The sequence below is a fragment of the Polypterus senegalus genome, chromosome 3 (assembly GCF_016835505.1).
Source record: "Polypterus senegalus isolate Bchr_013 chromosome 3, ASM1683550v1, whole genome shotgun sequence".
NCBI classification, from domain to species: Eukaryota; Metazoa; Chordata; class Cladistia; order Polypteriformes; family Polypteridae; genus Polypterus; species Polypterus senegalus.
Window position 1 is genome coordinate 96,189,468 of NC_053156.1, and position 17,401 is coordinate 96,206,868.

Here is a 17,401-nt window from a genome sequence, read left to right on the forward strand (position 1 = left end):
TAAAACACTAACAAGCCAAGAAATTAAATAAAATCTGTTATTGCTGAGGATTGGTTTCTAATTAAGCAACTGGGTTGCAACAAAAACCCGCAGCCACTGTGGCTCTCCAAGATCGGAGTTAGCCACCCCTGGTCTTTAGAGTACAGTGAATTTCTTAAGTTGCATGTCTGATCAACATGCAGCAGATCGTCAACCTCCAGCCAGCACTATAAGCTCCACTAACAGTAACTTGCGAGTGTAGACGAAAAAGGGAGGATCTGATGTGGTGGTGGTATTAGTCCACGGAAGTGTGATGTACTAAAGAGATCAAATGTCACACTTTACATTAACTCCTAACATTTAATGCATTTATTTTTTAAGGAAATTAATGTAATACATGTGGCTAGTCTGTGACTTGTAAAGATAGGAGGACCATGTTCTTTCAAAGCCCCATACGACATATTAGTGTTCTGTCGATATTAAAGGTAGTCACAGCACACCTCATAAGCCAAAGCCTGAAAGTAGGATGGTGTCACTTTATAATGAAAAGTTACATATTTCTATCATCTTCCATACTGATATTTTACTGTGAAAGGACATGATTTTCTACTAATGTTAAACTCGACACAGGCTTCTTCTTTTTTATATGAGCTGGGTTATTGCTGTACAACCCACATGTTCAGTGCGGCAGTGATATTTAATAAACAAGTGTATTCTGGCGGGATATATACTTCTTATGCATCCAGCTTGATTTTGAAAAACATGAACAACAAAATTTTCTCATTGAAAAACGTTGGAGCACACATCACTTGTCAGTTTCAAACCTGAACCTGGACCCACTTCATACAGTATATCTGCTGGCCATGCCAACACAAATGAGACACAAACGTAGCAATGCACCTTCTTGCTTGTAATTGATTGGTCTCCTAATACCCGGACTTTTTGTGTTCATATAACATTTGCAATTAGCCTGTCCCAGTTACGCTTTATAGCAGATGGCTCTCATAAGGCTATTTGCGTCCTATACTTCTTGAGTACACTGCAGAGTCCCCAGCATTCATTGATAAAGGAAAGTAAAACCACTGTGGTTGTTGACATCAGTCTGGGTAAAGCCGATGTCACATCAATGACTTCTAGCTGAGAGAAGTAGGGTGTCAAACTTGATGACTGCAGTTGCTGATCAGATTACATGACTAGAGATCACTGACGGTGTCAAATTATGCCACTGAGTCCAGCACAGTTTTACATTTCCAAACTATTGCACTCTCATTTCTTTTTCTGACAGCCAATAACATGCTGTCTGTGTAAAGGGTTTACAGGTGTGGCAAGTTCAGCTGTAATTTTGACTCTTACTTTTCTTTATTCTATCGTGGTACATAAAACATGTTCTTCTTCTGTTTGTTAAGTCCAAAATAAATGCATTTAATTTTTATTGTAGGTGCAGTATAGGGATTTTCACTAGTTGTGAGCCTGCGGTGGGCTGGCGCCCTGCCCGGGGTTTGTTTCCTGCCTTGCGCTCTGTGTTGGCTGGGATTGGCTCCAGCAGACCCCCCATCACCTTGTAGTTAGGATATAGCGGGTTGGATAATGGATGGATGGATAGCTGTGAGCTCTAACATGCAACTTAAGACAAAAATCATAGCCATCTTATTTTGTTGGGGTGAGTCACGGACTGGTTGGACTGAGTCACTGGGTACGTCAGACTAAAGGACCGGCCATCATGGGACTGCACGGTGACTACATCTGACTCGCAACGATTTTGTAAATGAAGTCTATGGCAGAAAAGCATTGGAAAAATCATGTAATAAGGCAGGGCCTTAACAAGTATAACCTTGTGTTGTAAATGTTTTCTTTATTATTGACTAGTTAAACAGGTAGTCATATCCACCTTAATGTTTGTGTGTCTGTCTGTATCTGTCCAGTTGCTATGTTTCTGTCGTTTCAACAGATGGCACATCACAAACATTGTTAGTAATAAAATGCATTGCATTATTCATTCCAATAGATGGCACATAACATTAACACTGCTTTTATGAATCCCATACCAAATGGCATATAATAGAGATATATGCATTACATGGTGCACTGGAAAGGTTAACGATGAGCTCTAAGCTACTACTTAGCTTTCAAACTGTCTCAGATGGGTAACACAGCTAGTTTATGAAAAATTTGAATTTTCAGCCATTTGTACATTCACAGGTTCTAGTTTACCCACATATTGACAGGGGATAAACGTGGCACCATTTTACAGCTTGTTACAAGGTCTGGTTTTATTTTAAAATTTTGACAGCTACTATGCAGTACTTGTCCTTCTTCATTCTAGATAATGCTGATGCTTTCAGATTTTGCATCTTTATCAAAGTAGTTTGGGTATGCAGTGTTTAGAACTGTTGCCTCAGAGATATAGCACCCTGGGCTCAAACCTCATGTTTAGCTGCCACCTGTGTTTGTGTGGGTATTTCCTTCCATTAGGCCCCTCTTAAGTGTGTGTGTGTTAGTAGAAAAAGTCTGCGGCCCTACATTACAACATGTGGAGAACTAAAAACTCTGCAGTGACAGGCACACCATCCTGGTTTGTTTCCTACCTTCTACCCAATGTTGCAAGTCCTCCACAATCTTGAATTGGATTAAGCGGGTTTAAGGATGCCCATTTTATGTTATGTTGCCCTGTGGTGGGTTGGCATCCTGTCCGGAGTTTGTTTCCTGCCTTGTGCCCTGTGTTGGCTGGGATTGGCTCCAGCAGACCCCCATGACCCTGTAGTTAGGATCTAGCGGGTTGGATCTTAGATGGATTTTATGTTATTTTAGGGGAGTTTTGTTGATGTGTATCTGTTTTCTTTTTATTCTCCACTCCTAAGATATGTATCATCTTTCTTCATCTCCCTGTTGCTTTTTCATACATAACCCATTTTTATCCTACCCTGGGTTCAGTTCTATAGCTGAGTTCACATGCTATCAGACAAACAGAAATTTCATGTGAATGCCCTTGGAGTTGAACAATGCTACTTGAACAAGTGGTGCAACTTTTTATCTCAATGCCATTGCATAAAATAAAAAAATACAGTCCGGTCAAATAGAAATAGAATGTTTGTGGTCAAATTGCATTTAGAGTAACCCAATACTCCTTTACTATGCTTAGTTTGTTCTTTATTTACATGAAAAATATTTATATTTAGCTTGAAGGAACAATTGAGAGTGACCTCCAGTTTCTCCCAAAAATACATCGGGGAAACTCATATAAATACACCAAATTGGAAAAGTGAAGTGTCACAAGTCAGAGCTACAAAAACTTTAAGAACAACTTAGGATGAACTGCTCCAGTGGGTCAGAACTCTCCTAAATGCTCATCTAAGATGGCTTTTGTCGCCACATTCAATATTTCTTCTCCAAGTCCTCCCATCAACTATGTATAGTAGGACTGGTCCTTGTAATGATACGCACCCAAGTCACCCTGTGGTTCAGGGTCACTACTGTACTCCATCTTTTCTCCATGGCCATCTGTAAGCCTTGCATCTCTGCTCCACCTCCAGTTACAGGACTACCATCCATCCCTTACCTACTTCCTTTGGCTCTCTCCTGGCTGTTTCTTCCCCACCTCAGAGATGCTATCTTGTCCACCACAGTCAGCAGTCCTCATCTATTGTAATGACCACTGTGCTTTAGCACAAAGCAGTTAACAGAAAGTTGGATTCATTCTCAACACTAAAGCCTTCTCTCCACTAGCAGGTGTTGTTCACAGAACTGAAACAAATTGTAAGCAGTTGTTTTAATTGTCTGTGGAATCTATCTTCCAATTGGTCATTATTTCAAAATATCCATCCACCCAAACAAAGAATTTTCAAACCCACTTAATCCTGTGTAAAATTTAAAGTATCCTCAACGGGTGTTTATTTCATAAGGGAATTACTGAAATTCCCCACAACCCTGAACCAGATTAAGTGTGTTCGATAATGGAAAGATGGTTAATTAAAACTGTTTCATTTAGATATCCTGCCCCTAATAAATCTAATTGCTCTTGAGCTGACGGCCCACTTTGATCAAATCGCCTAAGCCTATAGAATGTAATATTTTCATAAAATAAGTATATTCTGTATTCCTGAAGCTGCAGATGTTACCATGCAGGTGTAATCTCCTGAAAGTGCGAGTTAACCCATAACAAAGGGGTTTAGTATGGGTCATGACCCTGTGGAAGGAAACTCGCACAAACACTGGGCAAACATGCAAAGTCCACACAGCAAATTCCCCACCTGGAAAGTGGGGATCTGCTGCTACACTACTCACTGTGCCACCCTATACATTTGATTCTTTTACTTCTTTGTTTCTTAGGGGTTTACATCTATTATTTACTTATTTTTTTTTGATATGGAAGAAGATGATCTGCTGTGGAAACCCCTAACGGGAGCAGCCGAAAGAAGAAGAAGATTTACTTATTTTTTTTGACAAAGGGCTCAAAATCCCAGCCCACTCACTATGTAGGTGTAGCTGGCATGTCCTCTCTGGGCCTGCAGAAATATTTCTTACTGTCCCCAAAACATGCAGTTATCTTGACTGGTAGCTGTGAACCAGACAGTTGTGAAAGAGTCTGGCATGAGTATACCCCCTGATGGACTGACACTCCCTGCCTGGTCTGTTTTTTGAAGCCAAACCCATAACCGAAAAACAAGCTGCTTTAGATACTGAACAGTTTCAGTGAAAAGCACAGAGAAAAAGGAAGTAGTAATGAACAAAAAGGAAGAAGCACATCATTCTGTATCATTTTTTTCTTAGTGTGACTGCTATTAATAAAACATAGCCCGTATTTAAAAAAACATATATATCTGGTCACCTTAGTCTACAAGAAACAGACCTTGCAAGTTAAACATACAAATCAGAGTTGAACAAACTCCCACGGGAGGGATACTTTGTGATTGAGAAGGTATGGGTAAAGCCTTGAACAAGTGTTTAATTCCCATTATAGACAGGAAATAAGGCATGTACTTAAAAATATAAATAAATAAAAAAAAATACAAATAAATAAATAAAAAAAGCAGCTGCTGGCGTCCTCCAGTCTGGTAACTTCCTCGGTTTCGGAAGTTAATTCTGTTTATAAGAAGTGTTCGACATTTTCCTAATGGAAAATTTCCAAGGCTCTTCTTTTAAACTGCTATTAATACATAAATACACTTTCAATACCATAATGTGGTGAAGCCAAGCTCTGCTCTCCCACTGTCCCTCTGTGATTCTCATTTCTCTCCTTCCTCAGGACATTGCTCTCTATTCCTGATGTCACATCCTGGCCTGCCTCCGGGAGTGTCAATGCTTACTGTCTGGTTGGTCACTCATAAACCTTTTTTATGGCCAATATTTACTGTATTAGAGGGCCAATTTTTCCCCTGGCAGAATCACGTGCAAGACATTAATTAAACCGGGAAGAGATGGTGCTCAATTATAAAAGGGTGCATTGAATTGCAGAAGACTCTTGTGGAATCAGCTGTTTACCTAATGTACATGTCATAGGGAAGAAACTGCAGAACCAAATAGTCAGCACCCAGGCTGGGACCTGACACCAGGACTGTGTAGCCAAAAGCTGTACTGCTGCGTGTGCCTGGTTCTACTTTGGCTACTTTTAGTAAGTCATTCCTTAAAATGTTATCTTGCCTATCTATAAAGTGGTAATACTGGGCAAGTTACTGTGGCATCACTTTGAGGGTTTATATGCAGCATTTCAGAGCACTTCATAATGCAGCTCATCTATATACAGTATATATAAAATCCAACGTCCGTCTGTCTGTCTGTCCGCTTATCACAAGAGAAATATTTAACGGATTTAGATTGGGTTTTTTTCTATAATTTGCTTGAACATTCCGGTTGATTTTGCGACTGCTCTCATTGCGCTAAGTATCATAGTCCGTGTGAGGTACCGATTTATTGCCACGAATCCAAGAGAGACACAGTAGGCCGAGGGGAGGAGGGCGGGGCCTTTCTCACTCATGTGCCGGCTTCCATTCGAGTCGGTCTACCTCTCGCCACATGTTGCAGCATACCTTGCCTCTGCTTAACTAGTGATACCTGTTTGTTCAACAGACATTATCACCTACAGATTAAGGAGTAACGTTTGACATTTTTTTCAGAGAGAGATCAGAGCTCCATGTGTTTTAGAGGGTAGCTGCTGATTGCCAGAGATATCACGGCCACATGCTTTTCTCCTCACATGGGGGACACTCTCCCGTCAGACCTGAACACGTTCAGATATAGTGCCAACGTCTATTGCTTTTTAAAGTTTGTCTTGTTTCACTACTACGTTGGCACTACCGCGGATGACAGCTAGTAGTGTATACACTGCATGGAAAAAAATAAAATGCAACATTTTATGTAATGAAAAAAATGTAGTTATAGCTTGTGCTCTAGAACAGCAATATAATTGGCCAATGCTCTTTAGGTGCACTTTTGTCCTTCAAGATCTAGGTGGAGCAATACCTGATCAGGTCACTTTTAAGAAGGTCTTAATTCAAAGCTTAATTTTCAGGCAGGCTGGCCGGCAAGTTATGTGTCAGCGTCGCCAAACATATTGGAGAGACCCACTCAGCTGTGTCCCAACCTGAGGCATGGTTTCACAAAACTGGCAGAACAGAGGACTGTTCAAGACCTGGCCAGCCTTGAGGACAAAAAAAAAAAAAAAATCACATCAAGCTTGTCCATCTGAGACATAATTTCAGATCTTTAATGTGCAGTGATGTTAAAATGAGAAGGGTCTGTCTGTAGACCTTCAGCGGCAGGCCCCTCTTTGGATCCTTAAGCCACAGGACCCTGGTACTGTCTAATTTTGATAGAAGGTCCACCTTCTGTTAGAAATGGAAGAGACGTTGATGTTCAGTATTCTTGAATGCTATTCATTTTTTGATAGTTTTTTTTTTTTGCCTGATCTTTTGTAAAAACTAGGAGGCTCTGCCCCCTGCTCGCTTCACTCATCCACCCCTGGCTTTGGTTAACTGGATATACAATTTAAAGAGATTGTTATTTTTATGGGAATTGTTACATACTCTTTCGATTCTATGTTGCATTGCTTCTCTGTGATCATAAATATACAACTGACCGAATTGTAGTTTCTTCAAAATTAAACTTGTCGTAGCTTTAATTGTTGCGGGACCACAGATTCTCATAGTGTATGGTCCATTATTGTGTAAATCTACAATTTGAGCATTGGATGATGTGAAAAGATTATTGTAGACTGTACTATTGCCTGTAGTGTTTGTGGATTTCACTTTCACCAAAAGATAAATCTTTTAAATTTCCCTCTTCATTGGGAGGAAACGCTAATTAAATGATCTACAAGTCTCCGACTTAAAGTTTAAAGCCTTACAATATCCACATACTTCTGACATATCACCTATGTCCATATATTCAATCTCTTTTTGCTGTTCTGTTATTTCACCAAGTAATAATTTCCATTTGCTTGTGCTAATGCGATCTTTACTTTCTTTTTTTCGATACTTTCGAATTTTACCACTTTCATATTCTTTAACTTGCTCTGCATGTGTTATCGCACCAACTTTTTTTTTTTTTTGAGCCTTTCCAATTCCACTGCTTTTATAATCTCTAACCTTCTCTGCCATGTGCATCACACCAATGTCTTTGAATGTCTTTATGAAGTCTTTTATTTCTGACCCCGATTGGACCTACGAGGTTTTCAATTCCACTTGATCCGGGCTGATTATTAGTTTCCTTAATTTCAGAATTTGCATATAGATTATTATTGTTCTTTTTTGCATTCTTTTTTCCTTCTTTTCTCTCCAAAGCTTTTGGGTCTCTTTTTGACACGCTGCTCTTTCTTCTTCGCTTAGTAGTTGACGAACCATCTAAAACATATAAAATTTTTAAGAGCTGAGAAAACATAAAGTGTGTCTGCCAAAAGCATTCCAACAACTGAGAGGTTAGATGTCAGTGATTGTTTTAAAGTCTAGTCTCGAGGGACGTCAAAGTGTCTTTCCGAAAAGATCACATCTCAACCCAAGATTTTTTTATATAATAGAGAGAAAATGTGTGTATGCCATTATTTTTATATTGGGATGGCAGGTGAAACATCCAAACAGACTAAAGCCAGGCTAGCAGATTAAATGACCAGAGTTTAAAATTACTTACATGGGGAACACAGTGTGCTTCTTCTATCTACTGTAATATAAAAGGTGAATAGTACACTTTTACAAGGGGATGTTGGGTGAGGCTTGATCACGAGTGGAAATGCAGCACAACACATAGGAGAATCAATGGGTGGTTGACTACCTCCTGCTTTGTTGGCTTTTCTTCATAATCTAAAGTACAATAAACTGTCCACCTTCAACAAAGAGTATGAATCAGACTTGACAATGTTCATGGTTACAACCTGTCAACCTTGTGACTTACCACAATTCTGGAGTTCAATCAGACCCAACAGGAACAAATTCTTGACTCACAACAGCAGCGATAATGATAGAGAGGCAGTGTGGATGACGGATGCAACAGCAAAAATCAACAACGGGGGTCACTATTTGAAAAAAACAAAACAAAAATCTTTGCTTCCTTACATATAGGATTTCATGTTCGCTATATTGTATGTAACAGCATATGGAGAACAAGCTGCAGCAAGTCAGTGGTGTGATTATCTGGTTATCTTTAAAGCTCAAGCTCCAACCTTATCCATTAATTTAGTGAAGCCCAACTATACCTCTGTTTTCTGAACTGGTTTATTCCTTACGGTGTCATAGAATGCTTAAATGGCAGTATTAGCTTGTAAGGTGTGAACCAGCAATGGAAGTAGAGTGCAGCAGAGGACACACTTACCAACACACCTATGCTTCCTCACATACCGAGAAATGCCAATAATTGTAATTTTTTTTTTATCAATAATGCTAAGTATTTTCCCTTAGTAAATATCATCATACATACTCTACATACAGTACAGTATATGCATATTGTGTTTGAAGGCACAGACAGGCTGGCATCCTGACCGGGTTAGATGACTCTTTATCTGAGAGGGAGGCCCTCATCATGGATGAAGACTGTCAGTGTACAGGCATCCTGACTGGGAAAAGGAATGTTGGCTACACAGACAATGGAAGGACTGAGGAAGATTGTTTCCCAGGGCTATGTGCTTTCCCCCCCCCCTCCTCCATACACCAGGTGGCAGCAGCCCTCTGTATGGACTATCATGTGTGCATGTGCAGGGCTGCCAGGGAGTCATAGTCCTAATGAACAACCAGGCTAGATTCCTAGGGTTTGTTGGGGAAGCTGCCAGGACAGTGTATCACTATCACTATATCATTAAACTTCACCTGAGAAGCTAGAGTCGGGAGAGGAGGAGGACAATATTTGCCAGGTGAGGTCTGGAGGAGGAAAAGAAAAGGAAAGAAGGTTTTTGTGGAAGTTAAAGAGCCTGTAAAAATCTATGGGGCTGAACAAAAATAAGTGTCTTTGAACCTGGTAAATCTATTCTGTGTCTGGGCTCTGAGATGCACCCTACTGGCCGCAATATATACATACACAAATACAAACAAATATCAAAGAACAGGTTAGCAGGTTTTGCTAGTGATCCTTTCAGTTGGTTCAAGTGTGTGGTGTGTTCAACATTTAGCTCAATCTCCAATTTGCCATGCAAAGCTTGAAAAATGACTTCACTGTCCTGTGCTCTAATTATACACTTGCATGGCTCATTTTCTATTGTCAACAACAGCAGTGAAACCATTGGAATGTAAAATATGCAGTCAAACTATTAAATATTATTTAATATTCAAATCTAAAATAGAATAGCAAATTGCACAAAAACGCATGTGCACTGGGCATAATAAGTTGGCAGGAAAAATTAATGCAATGAAAAGTTATGGTGCCATAACCTACCAATATATATATTTGTTGACATTCAGCAATGACAATGTGAAATATTATTGTTATATAATGACCAATGTGCACCAAAATCCTAGACCCTTATGATAAGATTGCACGATCTAAGGAGATGCTAATACGGGGACCAAGACCTCCACTGAAAATGAACAGGAAGTGCATTTAGGACTGAAGCTAGCAATGACTGTTGTGGAACTCTGGAACAAACCTCTGAGACATGTAGTTAGAGCAGAACCCTTGGCAACCTTTAAGAAGAATCTGGATCAGATTTTGGGATAGCACAGCTATTAGGTAAGCAAACGAGACTGATGGACTAAATGGTCTACCCTTAATCAGTTTTGGACATCTAATAAAATGTCTGCATAAGGCACAGTACAGGTCTGAATTGTCAGTAAAGTTAAGTAATCCATCTAGTGAAGAGCATCATAAAGATATGGAGAGGAGCTTGAGACAAGAGAGAGAGGTGACCTGCTAACCTAGTGGTCAGATATGTGGCCCAGCTATGTGTTCAGTCAAGCTCAGTGGGGTACACACAATTTATTTTTTAGTCAGCATCATCCTACGATATGAAGCACATGGGCTCAATACAGGCCAACTCTGCCATGTAAAAAACAACCTACTTCATCAAAAACAAAATTGGGCCTGCACAGTACAGATGGATCTTGGTAGGTATGAGAGCATCCATCCATCCTTTATCCAACCCGCTATATCTTAACTACAGGGTCACGGGGGTCTGCTGGAGCCAATCCCAGCACGCAAGGCAGGAAACAAACCCCAGGCAGGGCGCCAGCCCACAGCAGGGCACACACACACTAGGGACAATTTAGGATCACCAATGCACCTAACCTGCATGTCTTTGGACTGTGGGAGGAAACCCACGCAGACACGGCTCGACTACTCAAATTCCTGCCTTTATGGTATCAGTAAAGCCACTCTTTCTAGACTCCAACTGGCTCAGAATGCGGCTGCAAGGCTTCTAACTGGAAGTAGCAGAAGCCAACACATTACACCAATTTTAAAAACCCTACACTGGCTGCCGATTAGATTCAGAATCGATTTTAAGATACTCCTCTTAACCTATAAGGCACTAAACGGTCTAGCCCCCGCCTATTTGAGTGTCTTGCTCCATTGTCACAATCTCCCTCGTGTTCTTAGATCCGCAGATCAGCTGCTCCTAACCGTTCCCAAGGCACGTTTTAAAGCTCGTGGTGAAAGGGCTTTTTCCGTCTTTGCACCCAGGCTCTGGAACTCCCTACCCTTAGTGGTTAGGCAAGCCGCCTCAGTCGCCACATTTAAATCATGCCTAAAAACGCACTTCTTCACATTGGCTTTTAATTCTTAACCTGTCTCATTTCCACTTGCTTCTTCCTATTTGTCAATTTTATTGGGTCCTCTGACCTGTTTTTAGTATCTCTGTTTTAATTCTCTCTTAATGTTTGTTTTTAATATTTTGTTTTTAGTCCTGCTTCTTTTTTAACTGTACAGCGCTTCGGTCAGTTGTAATGCTGTGCTTTTAAGCGCTCAACAAATAAAATGGTATGGTATGGTAACATGCAAACTCCACACAGGGAGGACGCGGGAAGCGAACCCAGGTCTCCTAACTGTGAGGCAGCAGCACTACCCACTGTGCCACCGTGCCACCCAGTTATGAGAGCATGGCTACTCAACTCAGAAAACTGAATCCAGTCTCTTTACAAGAGGCAATTGGTGGTGTTTTAAAGAGATGCAGATCTTGATTTTTTTACCAGCCATTTCACCTCCCAGATTTGCTTTTTGAATACATCATTTGTTTGGCTGCAAAGACCCCCGTGACCCTGTAGTTAGGATATAGCAGGTTGGATAATGGATGGATGGATGGATACATCATTTGTATTCTCCATGTAAGCAGTTTTAAAATGGGGGACCTCGGTTTTAATTAATGACCTTTGTAAAATATTTGTCACTTGTGCCTAAGCATATCCAATGCAAACTGTACAGGGATAGGAGCATAACTAACCTGGAAGAGAGTAAATATACCCTCAGGGACCACCTTACCACACAACCCTGCTTAGATGTATCCTTAATAGAACTCACAGATCAAAAGCAGACGCAGAAGGTTAGACTAACAATGGAGTCCAATTAACAGAGAATTAGGAAGCTACAAGCAATCTGAGAAAACTATACTACCTGGAAACATAAAAGCAAAGTGTAAAATAATTAGCTTGAAACTAAAAGATACCTAAACAGACTGTTTTGGTTTTACTAGAAGTACATCATTTTAGCATTTGCATTGACATATTTGGCCAACACTTTTATCCAGAGCAACTTACAACATTTGAGATACAATTGATTAACTTTCTTTTTTTTTTTTCTTTTTTTTCAGTTGGAATAAAGACAGGTTAAGTGACTTGCTCAGGGATCACACAGTGTCAGTGGTGGGATTTGAATCCACAACCTCAGGGTTTGAAGTCCAAAGCCTTCACAGTTAGACTGCAGATCCTGATTAATCCTAAGGGTATAATTAAGCTAACTGAAGTAGTGTGCGTGTGATGCATCAGAGGTTTAACAAAGTTGTCAGCAGACAAAAAAATTGGCAGAACAGGACTCACAAAAGCCACCAAAAGCTCAGAGTAGTCCATCATTTTAAGGAGAAGTCTACACATTGGCATTGGACACAGCAGGTTTACTGCTCCACGTTCACCTTGTGATTTAGTAGCACGTCTTAAAAACTAATCAGGTTCAGCTTATGCCAGGAGCTCCCAACAGCGGCTTATCAGATTTTCAGGAGGTGTTCTCTGTAACCTTGAGTAAGAGCAGCAGTAAAAAGAAATGCATTGTCAATTTAATTGGAAATGGATAAATTTGCCATTTCTACTCATCAATCTCCACTCAATGGCCGAAAGTGAAAAAACATTTTTTAGAAAGGTTTGAAAATTGATTAGAAATGAAAAACTAAAATGTCTCGTGTCTATAAGTATTTAGACCCTTTGCTCTGGCACTTTAAATTGTGCTAAAGTGTATCCTGTTTGTTTTAATTCTTCTTGAGAACTTGATCAGAGTCCACCTGTGGCAAACTGAACTGACTGGACATCATTTAGTAAGGTGCACAACTGTGTATGTGAGGTCCCACAATTCACATTGCATGTTGTGACAAAAACCAAGCTATGAAGTCCAAGGAGCTCTTTAAAGACCTCTGCGATCAAACTGGGTGAGGCATAGATCAGGACAAGGATATAAAACCATTTCTAAAGCTTTGAGTGTTTCCAGCAGTGCAGTGGTCTCTATAATTGTGAAATGGAAGAACTTTGTAACTACCAGGACCCTTCCCGAGTAACCTGGGAAGAAGGACCTTGGTCAATAAGGTGACCAACAACCAAATTGTGACTAACAGAGCTTCAGAAGTCCTCTGCTGGGATAAGATAACCTTTTGGAAGGGTGACCATCTCAGCAACACACCATTAATCAGGTGTTTAAGGTAGAGTGGCAAGATGAAAGCACCTCTTGAATTAAAGGCATATGACAGTCTGAAGGACTTTGAGAGCCTGAAGAAAAACATTCTGTGGTCTGATGAGACAAAAATCTTTGGGCCAAACTGTAAGCACCATGCCTAACAATGACCAGTCATTGCTCATCATCTGCCTAATACAATCCCTACAGTGTAGCATGGTTGTAGCAGGATCATGCAATATAGTTGCTTCTTAGCAGAAGAGATGGGGAGACTGGTCAGAATGAATGCAGTGACCTCAGACTGGGGTGATGCTTCACGATTCAGCACAATGACCTGAAACATGGCTAAGTCAATGCTGGAGTTGCTTTGGAACAAGTCCGCGACTGTCCTTGAGTGGCACAGCCAAAGCTCAAACTTAAACCCCAAAGAACATATGTGGAGAGACCTGAGGATGACAGTTTACAGGCATTTCCCATCCAATCCAATGGAGCTTTAGAGGATCTGCTGTGAAGAATAGGATAAACTGCTTAAATCCACATGTGCAAAGCTTCTAGAGACTTACCCAAGATAACCCAAAGCTGTAACTGCTGCCAAAGGGGCTTCTATAAAGTACCGAGTTAAGAATCTGAACACTTTATGTGATTTCAGTTTTTGATTTTTATTAAATTTGCAAACCTTTCTGAAAACATTTTCACTTTGTAAATATAATTTAGTGTACTATTTTCTTCCCTAAGAAACAGAACATCTCCTGGTCTATTTGTGTACCTTAAAACAACACTGAGACTGCAACCTCATAACAGGCAAAAAATGATGTACAGTAGTCAGCTGATGAAACTAAGCAAATGGCAACTGATGCCAGTACTGGGCAGGGAAGGGGTTTAGTGTGAAAAATTGTTAAAACATTTTTAAGCGATGGGTGGCATAGTGGCGCAGTGGGTAGCGCTGCTGTCTTGCAGTTAGGAGACTTGGGTTCGCTTCCCGGGTCATCCCTGCTTGGAGTTTGCATGTTCTCCCGGTGTCTGTGTGGGTTTCCTCTGGGTACTCTGGTGTCCTCCCATGAGATGGATTTTTAAGCGATTTCCCTTGTTTGTTTGTTTGTTTTTTTTTTTCCTTGCATGTTGGTTTAAAAAAACAAAAACAAAACACACACACACCCACCCACCCCTCTGATCCCCAGCACCACCAATAACCAAATTATGCCAGCTTTTAGCTGATTTTAGCAACATCTGATGGTGTGCACTAGAATTGTTACAAGTACCTGTTGTACAACAACTTTGCGAGACTCATAATATTAAATATTATGGGAAAAAGTAACATTTTTTGGACAACTCTCTGCTGTCAATAGTCAGATTTCTTCACATGGACATTAAGCAACTGAAAGAAAAGAAAAACAATCTTGTGCAAAAGTAAAAAGTGCCACCAATAATTGGAGAGTATGCATCCCAATATTCTTTTGATGATGACAAAAACCTGCAGTCTAAGCGGTCCATCATGGACTGAGTAGACTGCAGGGGTGTTGAACTCCAGGCCTGATGGGCTGCAGTGGCTGCAGGTTTTCATTCTAACTCTTTTCCTAATCAGTGACCAGTTTTCACTGCTAATTAACTCCTGTTCCCTTCATTTTAATAGCCCTACCCTTAAGGATTAGGTCCTCTGAATTGATTCCTTTCTTCATTAAATGGCAGCCAAACAGAAATGAGGCATGAAACAAGCCAACAAATGTCCAGCTAAATCGGAGCATCAGACTCCAACCAGTTTCACAATGAGAAGCAGATTCTTTCTCTTAATTAAACTCGCTATTTAATTCTATGGCTTGTTGGTGCTGTCATTCTGCCACAGCAGACATTTCCAGAACTGATGATTTTTCTGTTTTTTCTAAGACCACCCTCACAATGCCTTGGTGAGCTGAGAGATCAGCCTAACTGAGACCTCCATCTTTTGTTATTTTCACATATTTTGTGATGGGCACAGGTGAGCTGGTCATATGGTGTCTCACACGTGCACATGGGAGGCAGCTAAAGGGCTTGAGTGATGGCAGTTCTGAGGCATGCCGGGAGCTGGCAGAGCACACTGACTCTTTGTCTCTCTTTCCTGTAGACCATTCCATCTGGCTCTCTTGACGTCACTTCCAGGACCAAGCCAATGGAAGGAGACCTTACCGGCTCCGGCCCCTGTGATGTCACGTCCGGGCTCGAACCAATGACTAAAGAATATGAGCCTGATCCTTATGACCTCACTTCCTGTCTTCCCCTTTAAAAGCCTGTCCCTTTTCCCTAAATCCTCAGTCTTGTTCTGGACTCATTTGTATGCACTTCAGTGCTGTATATTTTCATAAAAGAACGACTTTGCAGGCAGGATACCAGATTATACGGGTGGCTGCCCCAAATCTTTATCTGAGTATGTCTCATTATTGTGACAATGGATTCTTGTTTTGTGTCTCATTATTGTTTGGCTGCTAATTAAGAAAAAGGAAGGAACGAAGGGGTCTGAGTCAAGGTAATTAAAATTAAGGTAAAAGAAGGTAAGTAGCAGCAAAAACTGGTCACAAATAAAGAAGATGGTTAGAATGAAAACCTGCAGCCACTGTGGCCCTCCAGGACCGGAGTTCAACACCCATGGAGTAGGGCATCCCTGATGCTGATCCGTCACCCCATTCTGCGTTCACTTCAGACAGACCCTTTTAATTTAGTCATAATAAAGATTAACATACTTGACAAATCCATCTTTAGCTTTTGAAAGTGAATATTTCAGTCACAAACACATTCATCATGAGCTCTAACTGACTTAAAGGCGCAAACCATTTCACCAGTGCAAAAACAAAACTCTTTTATGAAACAATGGTTAATTTGAAATACTTTGTTTTATCTCTGGTACCCCTCCTAACTGGAGTGATTGCAACTTTTTACGCACAGTCCAGGTTAAGTGCTTAGCCACCAGGAAACTTCTGCTCTATTCACTAAACATCTCTAGAAAGAAAAAAAAAAATAAAACACACACACATTTTTCCTCACTAAAGGGTTTTTCTCCACCCCCAAGCACACAGAAAAGCAGACAAAACCAAAATGTTCCAAACTGCTACTTAAATGTGATTGCTTGGCACTGAAATGCCCCAATCCATTTATTTCTCTATCTTATCTAACTATACAGTCGCACTGCTTTCCACCCCACACGGCGCCCCGTTTCCTGTTCCAACAACAGGAAGTCAACAATCAGAAATGCACTCATCTCCTCTTATTGCTCAAAAGGGCGCCTTCAGCAAGAGGCATGTTTAGGTTTGCATTTTAAATCCAGCATATAAAAAGTACTTTGCTGTGGACCCTGCTGACATGTTTGAGGTTATAATAAACCTGCCCAAAGCAGTAAACTCCACTGACTTGGTGCCTCTGCACAAAATATTAAAAGGGCAGCATTAAGCAACAATTCCCAGTGCTCTTTGCAATCCTTCAGCCAAGTCAAAAGTGCGTTTGAATTTAATGGCGACTGCAGCATATTTAATTTTCCTACTTGTTTCACAAACAGCAACAAGAACACTACCGTCAAAATCGTTCAAAATGAGAAGTGAAATGAGGTCGTCATTACCTGGGGTGTTTTCTTCCTATGCTTTCTATACTGTTTCAGAGCACGCAGGAAGCTGAGGTGTTTCTGGGTAACTAAACTGAAAGCTAGCACAGGAACTTTTTTCTAGCCAATTGCATAGCACTTACGGAGGGACAAAAACACCCATGTTTGCAGGTTGAAGTCACTGTCCTCAGCGGTCCGCCTAATGATTTTGAAAGTGGCATTTCAGAACTCTGTTCTTAACGTCTACCCAAAGCTGCCTTTGTCCTTGTCACGTGTGCCATTACTGCTTCTCTGACCTTACTGAACCGCTTCATGCTTCATGTACAGACAGTCAATGCTGCCTTGTTCTTCTTCTTCTGGGGGCCTGTGGCTTTGAGAGCTCGCACTACAAGTGGCACTGTGCACAGTTAAGTTAGCACAATTAACTTGCTATAGTAGCGCACTCCTTTTGGTCTAAGGTTTCATTATCTTGTGACTACACTGCTATAAAACAGCTGAACACAGAAAACATGTAAATCCTATCCAAAGCTGAAATTTATAAACATACCGACCGAGCAGTCACCTTCTGTAGTGGGACATACA

At 40.7% G+C, this 17,401-nt stretch overlaps 1 long non-coding RNA gene across 1 annotated transcript in view; it reads left to right on the forward strand.

Moving 5' to 3' along the window:
* The window catches only part of LOC120525398, a 44,718-nt gene extending 29,324 nt beyond the window's left edge, over window positions 1-15,394 (forward strand). The window contains exon 4 of the long non-coding RNA XR_005632949.1: window positions 15,356-15,394. This is a non-coding gene — a long non-coding RNA (uncharacterized LOC120525398). The remainder of the gene's footprint in view (window positions 1-15,355) is intronic.
* The last annotated feature ends 2,007 nt before the right edge of the window (window positions 15,395-17,401 follow it).